Here is an 8,376-nt window from a genome sequence, read left to right on the forward strand (position 1 = left end):
GGCGACAGGTAGTGACCTGTCGGCCGCCCGTGTGGGAAGCAGCTTGGCGTGGCCCTCACCATCTCATTAGCCGTGATTCACCCAGGACTCACCTGCTGTCAGGGACCTGTCCCACTGCCCGCCAGAACCAGCCTGGCCGGCACCCTTGGAGAAACCCAGACCCCGTTCCTGCGGCAGTCCAGCCTCCACGGCAGCCGGGGCCAAGCCTCCCTGGCACATAGTCACTACTCAGAATTCATTTGTTCAACCAACAAATATTTACTTATTTGCACACCTACTGTATGCCAGGCGCTACTGCTAGTGCTGAGGACACCGAGTGGACCAGGCAGATCCAAATCCTTGCCCTCCTGGAGCTCAGCTCTCAGGGGAAAAGACAGACAGTAAACAAATAAGTGAATCATACAAGCTCTTGAAGATGGTGAGTGCTGCGGAGAAAAAGGAGGGAAGAGCATGATACGAGTTGCAATTTTAAATAGTGTATTAGGATGTACCGCTCTGAGAGGTGATATCTGAACAAAATCTGATGAAGATGTACAAATAAGGAAGGGGAGAGGTGTACTAGAAACAGCAAGTGCAAAGGACGTGGGGCAGGGATGCAGGGTGGGGGCCGTGTTTGAGGACCGGCAAGGAGACGGGGGTAGCCGAAACAGAGCTGGCAAAGAGAAGACAGTGGAAGATGGGGGTCAAGGCTGCGGGGGCAGGTCACCCAGTCTGTGCAGGGTCTCACAGGCCTTTGTAAGAACTTTGGCTTTTACTCAGCTGAATTCTGTTAAAAATTCTCCAAAATCCCCCCTTCCCCCCCTATTTTGAGCCCAAGACAAGTTTTCCAGGCTTTTGCCTGGCTCAAGAGGCCAGAGAGCTAAGTCAAGGGTCAGGGTTATTTTCACCAGGGAGGGTCTGGAAGGACAAGTTTGCTGATGAGAATGTCACTGCCTGTGGAGGATGGGGGAAGAGGAAGATGCCTGTCTGAGAATCAAGTACCTACTGCAGAGCGACACCGTGGGGAGAGGAGGCGAAGGGAGCAGAGGCTGAAGAGGAAAGGTGTTGGCAGTTAGAGACAGCCTTGCCCAGCCACTCCAAGCCTAACCCTCTAGACTCACCTGGGACACACCCCACTGATACTCTGCTCCAACCTCTCTGTCAGCTCTGGCCCGCTGTACCTGCTGTTCCCTCTGCTTGGGAATCCTCGCTGTTCTTTGCCTGGTGAACTCCCACTCAACCTCCACGAAGGGGTCGCTGAGCCCCCAGAGCAGGTGCTCCTCCCACCAGCCCAGCACTTCACTCCCACCCCTGGAAGCATTTTCACACTGAGTCATACCTGCCCACTGAGGAGTCTCGCTTCTCCGTGAGACCATGGCTGCGGACCACGCTGGGGGTTGCTCACCTTTCCATCCTCTGAGCTGGGCACAGAGTAGGTGCTGAAACAGCTAAACGAGTGAGAAATCGCTTGTTAGGATTTGGATCTCTTCAAGGTTTTGGAACAGCGACAAGACCAGATTCACATTTTAAGAAGATGACTGTCTGAGTGTGCGTGTCTGTGTGTGTGGAGGTATGGGGGAAAGATCCGAGGAGGGTGACAGCTAAGAGGCTACTGCAGCAGTCCAAGCAGGGGCAAGAGGGAGGCAAGGAAGGACAGAACCAGGGTGCCAGCTGCTGGGAGTGAGAGGAGGAGCAGTTTTTAGACGGGGCATCAACACTGGCCCTGGGGGCAATGAGGAAGAGGGAGCAGAGGGTGGGGTCCAGCTCTCCCTCTTGTGTTTTGTGTCCCGCCTTCTGTCCCGAGGGTGGATAGACAGAAACCACTTCTCAGCCACAATACAGCGTGGCAGTTAGGAGCCCAGGTTTTGAAGCCTGAACCTGGGTTCATATCCCATTTCCACCACATAGTCGCTCTGTGGCATCAGGCAGGTTTACCCAACTTCTCTGTTCCTCGGTAAGGCAGTAAGGCAAGGATGACAACTGAGAATCGGTTACTGCATTTCATTGATTCTAACGTTCCCGTTTTAACATTTCTGAGCGTCAAGTGAATCTTAAAATCAATGGCATGTGGATTAATTGGCAGTATTCTTTAGTGGTACATCATACATGGCATATCTGAAGACTGATGGAGCCTCAGATTTGATGAACCACAAAAATTACACAGAGAGACCAGTACCTGGTGTGCCATAAGGGCTGAATAAATGTTAGCTATTATTACTGTCATTACTTGCTTTCGGGAGTACTGTTCGTCATACAAGGTAACAGATGCTGCATCAGAATAAAGAGACAAATATAATCTGGAGCTAAAAGGGAAAAGGAGCTAATTCACAAATAGCTATAAAGGTGAAAGAAATCTTAGTAATTTCCCCTCCAGAAAAACACCCAAAGCGTAATGCTTCCTCTGAAAGATCCCACAGAATTCTGCCAAAGTTCCAGAGAGAACTTCAGAAATTCCTCCTTTACAATGGAAGACCAGATCTCCTGGCTCCCTGACCGGCAGGGGGAACCAGGGCCTGTCCCCAGATGACTTTGGGGGTGTTCCCTGTGTCCTTTCGAATTTTCCTGAGTCACCATTGCTCACTGCCCACAGTCAGGGCTCTGCCACCTTCTGACCAGGAGGCCGATGCCCCGGGATGAAGGGGCACCCTCAGACAGAAGTGTGATTGTGGAATGCTCAGCACGGGCCGTCACCCGCGCCTGGCTCAGAAGAGCAGGGTGACCCTCGCCGCCGTCTTATTTTTGGCCTCTCGAGTTGTGTTCCTGCCTACTGACTTGGCAAATCCTGGGCGACTCGCCTTGTTTTCTCTCCTCACTTAAATACATGTCTGGAAAAAGCCTCCGCCCCCACAGACCCTGCTGTGTGTGGAAATGGTGACAGGCCCGGAGGAGGAGGAGGAGACACTGGGCGGCGGGTTCGCGGAGCCTCCCCCTCAATGAGGCGGGGAAAGCGGGCAGAAGAGTTGGCCCAGGCCGGCGCCCTGAGGCCCAGCTGCTCAGGTCAGCAGCGTTCCCAGGGACGGTCCCGCGCCCCCTCGGGCTCAGCCAGGGCCCCCACCCACCCGAGCTCTTATCCTCTCCTGCTCTGTCTGTAAGGGCAAGAGACCATCTCAGCCCCCTTCCCCCGTGTGAGGCTCAGTCAAAAGTCCCCAGGGACAGGGACTGGTTTGCACCTGGGGTTGGGAAGCAGTGGGCATGAAAACTCAGGAATCTGACCACAGGCAGGCGGTGTGCACGCGCTAGACGGCGAGGGGGTGCTGGGTGGAGGAAGCTCTGCAGCCCACAGCCGGGGCCAGCTCTCAGCCGGTAGGCGGGCGAGGACAAAGGTGGCTGGGACGCTCTACCAGGGGGAATGAGGGACTGAGCAGTCAGCTGTGGGTCCGTTGGGAGACCCGCCCCTTTAAACAAGACAACTGTCCTTGCTCCTGGCCCCCGGACATCAGGTCAGCATTCTTCCAGTGTCACAGTCTGATGGCATTTCATTCCAGAACACGCAATCTCCTGCAGATCTTTCCAATCACGAGTTCCACCGAGTCTCTTCTCTGGGCTGGAGTAAACACCAGGATGGTTTCAAAGCCTCAGGACACCCCATCCCACCCCTCCCATTTGCACGGGGAGGATGGAACTGACAAAGGCATGTTGTTGAATAAAGGCACTGTGTGATACCTGGGGAGACAGGCGTTGTCATTCCTATTTATCATCCCCATTTTAAAGATAAGCAGGTTGAGGCCCTGGGAGGTTAACAGTCTTGCCTGGGTTCCCGCAGTTAGCAAGTAGCAGGTCTGGGCTTTTAACCAAGCTCTATCAGTTCCCAAGAGCCTTCACCCTTGACCTCTGTATCACACTACATGCTTAGAAGGTGCTTGACAAAGCCCCTGGCACAAAGGGTGGTGTTGGGGTGGGGGGCTTCATAAACAGTAGCTACTGTGACAAATAATACTGATCTCATAGTAACTCACTGAGATCCTTTCTTTTCCCATTTTACAGATGAATCTGAGGCTCAGAGAGGCTTCATAACTTGCTCAAGACCACACAGAATGTGGTGGAGCCAGGTTGAGTTTGAACCCCAGGCTCCTCTGACTTCACAAGCCACGGTCTAGCCAGTGCACTCACTGTCTCTTGGGGGAGGACCAGCATCCTTGCTTAGCTGCGCCCCTCATAGACTGAGGTTCTCTCTCTGCAGGGAACCGTGGCTGGAATCTCCTCTTGGTCATCTCCCTCTCCTGGGCATCACCTGGGCTTCTGATGAAGCTTCCCAAGTGTGGGCACCTCTTTGATCTGTGCAGCTCCCTACGTAAGCTACCTCTCTACTTGTCTCTGTAAGTAACTCAAGGCCCTGCCCCCGAAGCTCATCAGATAGAGCCAGAAAGCCCTGGCTTTGAACTTCTCAACAAGAATTTCTCCACTAAAGGGAATCTCGGGAGACATGTCAGGAGCAAGATTAACAGTGGTGAGAGGTCACTGAGAAGGATGACAAGGGCCGCACAAAGGGATGGCCCCCCGGGAGGGTCACTTGTTTCCTTGATGGCATCTTTGGAGCCAAAACAAACACAGTAGTAGACTCAGCCAGCCTTTGCAGCGTGTGTGTGCACACACACCCCAACCCCACCGCCCCAGTCACAGGCTATGGTGGACAGCTCTCGGTAGGTTGAAAGTTCTGGCATTCCTGCCCCACCTGGCTTGCTTCTCCAAGAGAAACCACACTCCTTTCACCAAGCGCTGGGTCAATCCTGCAATCAGACTCATTTGCAGAATTGCTGGACTGATGAGAAGAAATGATAATTTTGCAAAGAGAGACCCTGTTTACTTCAGACCCATTAGGATGGCTACTTAAAAAAAAAAAAAAAATATATATATATATATAACAACAGGTGTTGGCAAGGATGTGGAGAAATTGGAAGCATTGTATACCATTGTTGGGATTTTGAAATAATACATCTGCTATGGAAAGGAGTATGTAACTTCTCAAAAAATAAAATTACCTTATGATCCAGCAATCCCACTTTGGGTGTATACACATCCAAAAGAATTGAATGCAGGGTCTCAAAGAGATATTTGCACACGCTTGTTCATTGTAGTGTTGTCCACGATCCCACCAAGGGGTGGAAGCAACCCAATGTCCCTTGAGAATAAATGGATAAACAAAACGTGGTATATACTTACCACGGAATATTACTCAGCTTTCAAAAGGTAGGAACTCCTGTCACATGCCACAAAGATGACACTCAAAGACATTATGGGAAATAAAACGAACCAGACACAAAAGGACAAAAAGTCCGTTATTCCACTTATGGGAGGCATTTAAAGTGGTCAAGTTTACAGAAACAGAAAGTAGAAGGGTGATTACCAGGCACAAGGCAAAGGGGGAAATGAGGAATTGTTGTTTAATAGGTTTGGAGTTTCAGTTTTGCAAGGTTAAAAAGTTCTCAAACTTGCACACACGGCAATGTGAATATACTTATCCCTATTGAACTGTAGGATTAAAAATGGTTAAGACGATATGTGCCTTTTTACAATAATTAAAAACAAATTTTAAAAGGAAGGGGTGGAATTCCTCAGCAGTCCAGTGGTTAGGACTCCATGCTTTCACGGTTCAGTCCCTGGTCGGGGAACTGAGATTCCACAAACTTCACAGCGCAGTCAAATAAACAAATAAAAGGAGGGGGGACCTTGTTGATTTCCTCACTTTGGAGGGATTTGTAACATTGATCAAGATAAGCGCTTTATGCATATCGTCTTCTCTCGCTCTTACCACAACTTAACTGGGGTAGACATCACTATTCCTTGTTTACAGACTGGGAAATTGATGCCCAGTGAAAGAAATTGACTCACCCACAGTCTCAGGGAGCTCAGGGAGGGCAGGAGCCCCCGTCTGCAGTCAGACTCATCTTCCCCCAAATTGGGGGTCTTGCCCTTGCCCTCATCTCCCTGGCTGTTCTCCTTATTCAAGCTCCCAGTCATTGACAGAAAGAAAGCAAACTTCTAACATTCAGCATTCCATTGCCCCAAACTGAGCACAAGGTCCTTGGTGAGGAGCCCGACGCATCTTCTACTTCTTGACTTGCCAGGTAGATTAAGCCAAGTGCTAGGCACATGTAGTTAGTGGGGGAAAAAAAACACTTGAGAACTAGTGGATTTTGTTAAACTTCTCCAAGGGCTAGATAAAGGGACAAGAAACAAGCGGAGCCGTTAGTGAGAGACCGTTAGCGCGAAACTTAGCGGACGACTGTTAGCACAAGTGAACATTAGTTCGTGACCATTAGCATGGCTGTTAGGGGTCCTGCTCGGTCGGTGGTCAGCCTCAAGGTGGTCCTCTGGACATAGAGTGCAGTAAAAGGTGGACGGTGACCTTCTCCCCAGGGCCCTCCAGGCGCGCCGTCCTCAGGCTGGCTGGCGAGCCAGGGGCCTGGGCACGGGCTGCAGGCTGCGTCCTGCTGAGCTCCGGGGCCCTCGCCATGGCCGTCCGCTGGCCCGGCCTAGGCCCTGAAGCAGCAGTGAGCCTTTCTTCTCACCCACAGCACGAGGCTGTGTGGAGCAGAGAAACGTCCAGAGCTGTGGCCACATCCGGTGTCACTCGGGGTGAGTCACTCTAGCTTGCTTGGGCTGGGAATTCTCTCCACTTGCTTCCCTTATGGGCAGTAGCCCACTTTGGGCCCATTCTCTTCTGAAAGCTGGGCCACTCGGCGTGGAGGTCTCTGTCTTCGAGTGAAAGTCGAATTGCAGACTATACTTCCTGATTGTCTGTCAGTGCGACCTGTAGTATCTGTTGTTTGTGTTTTTGAGTGCATCATTTGGGGGTAAGTTTTTTTAAATAAAAATTTTTTAAATGTTTATTTATTTGACTGTGTTGGGTCTTAGTTGCAGCATGCAGGGTCTTCCTTGGAGCATGAAGGATCTCTCCACCAGCTCTTGGGCTCAGTAGTTGCAGGCTTAGGTGCCCCGCACCATGTGGGATCCTGGTTCCCTAACCAAGGATCAAATCCACATCCCCTGCATTGAACGGTGGATTCTTAACCATGGGACCATCAGGGAAGTCCCTGGGGTGAGCTTGTGACCCCACAGGTTTGTGCTTCTGTCTGTGGGACTATGCTAGTTATCTGTATGTTGTATGTGTGTGGATCAGTACTTGTATTGGCTAGCTGAGACATCTTTGATGAAAAATGGAGCTTGAGCTCGCGTGTAATGACACCTTCCCCATCTGTGTCAGTTTTCACCTGTGGTGGAGCACTGGTTGGGATTTTCCCTTTGCAATGGTTCCCTTTGCAAAGCTCCCTTTTTGGTGCTAAGGAAATGTGATCCTTTAAAACACTTTTTGTGCATTTGCTTGGTTGATATTTGATGACACCTGCCGTGATAATCAGACCTCTTTCCATCTGATAGTTCTTCTAGTGTGTATTTTGCAAAACTAGATCTTTAGTATGATCCTAGAGGAGAAAGGTTGTGTTTTTTTTTTTTTAATGGAGAGAGAAAGAAGGTGTGTGTGTGTGTGTGTGTGTGTGTTTAATGTGGATCATTTTTTTTTTAAGGTCTTTACTGAATTTGTTACAATATTGCTTCCATTTTATGTTTTGGTTTTTCAGCAGTGAGGCCTGTGGGATCTCAGCTCCCCAACCAGGGACTGAACTCATACCCTCTGCTCCGGAAGGTGATGTCCCAACCACTGGACCACCAGGGGAGTCCCCGGGAAAATTTGTTGAAATACTGCCTGGTTGCTATATTCTTTAGACTCTGGAGGAAAATTAGTTAAGATGAAACTCCTTCGAAATTCCAAAACTGGTTCTTTTCGCATACACAGTTAGAGAAAGCTGGCTTGACGGAATACTTTTTTCAGAATTCTGACCCTGAGAAACTAGAAATATTTCTAGGAGAAATCTTGAAGTTAGCTAAGTAAATTTAACTTATTTCAACTGTTATTTTTGGTTTTGCGTTTGCCAGGTGAATGGCCATGACACATGCGGTCATGATTCCCTATCTTTCCATTTGCGTCTCGTTTGTTGTTTAAAAGGAAGGATACTTGTCTGAAAAAGTTGACAAAGTTGTTAGACTTCACCTTTTTCTTTTTTGTCCTGCAGGAATTAGACTCTGTTCTTTGTGGGTAGGTCTGCATTTGACTTGAACATCAGGAAGTTCACGGTTCACATATTGCTGAAGCACGGCTTGGAGAATTTTGAGCATTACTTTACTAGCGTGTGAGATGAGTGCAATTGTGCAGTAGTTTGAGCATTCTTTGGAATTGCCTTTCTTTGGGATTGGAATGAAAACTGACCTTTTCCAGTCCTGTGGCCACTGCTGAGTTTTCCAAATTTGCTGGCATATTGAGGGCAGCACTTTCACAGCATCATCTTTCAGGATTTGGAATAGTTCAACTGGAATTCCATCATCTCCACTAGCTTTGTTCAT

General features: G+C 49.6%; 1 long non-coding RNA gene across 1 annotated transcript in view; it reads right to left on the bottom strand.

The window, feature by feature from the left end:
* The window catches only part of LOC104994956, a 59,842-nt gene that overhangs the window by 12,017 nt on the left and 39,449 nt on the right, over positions 1–8,376 (bottom strand). Inside the window, exon 2 of the long non-coding RNA XR_826011.1 lies at positions 1,319–1,427. This is a non-coding gene — a long non-coding RNA (uncharacterized LOC104994956). The remainder of the gene's footprint in view (positions 1–1,318; positions 1,428–8,376) is intronic.

Source organism: Bison bison, unplaced genomic scaffold (genome assembly GCF_000754665.1).
Source record: "Bison bison bison isolate TAMUID 2011002044 unplaced genomic scaffold, Bison_UMD1.0 scf7180017864270, whole genome shotgun sequence".
In the NCBI taxonomy this organism is placed as follows: Eukaryota; Metazoa; Chordata; class Mammalia; order Artiodactyla; family Bovidae; genus Bison; species Bison bison.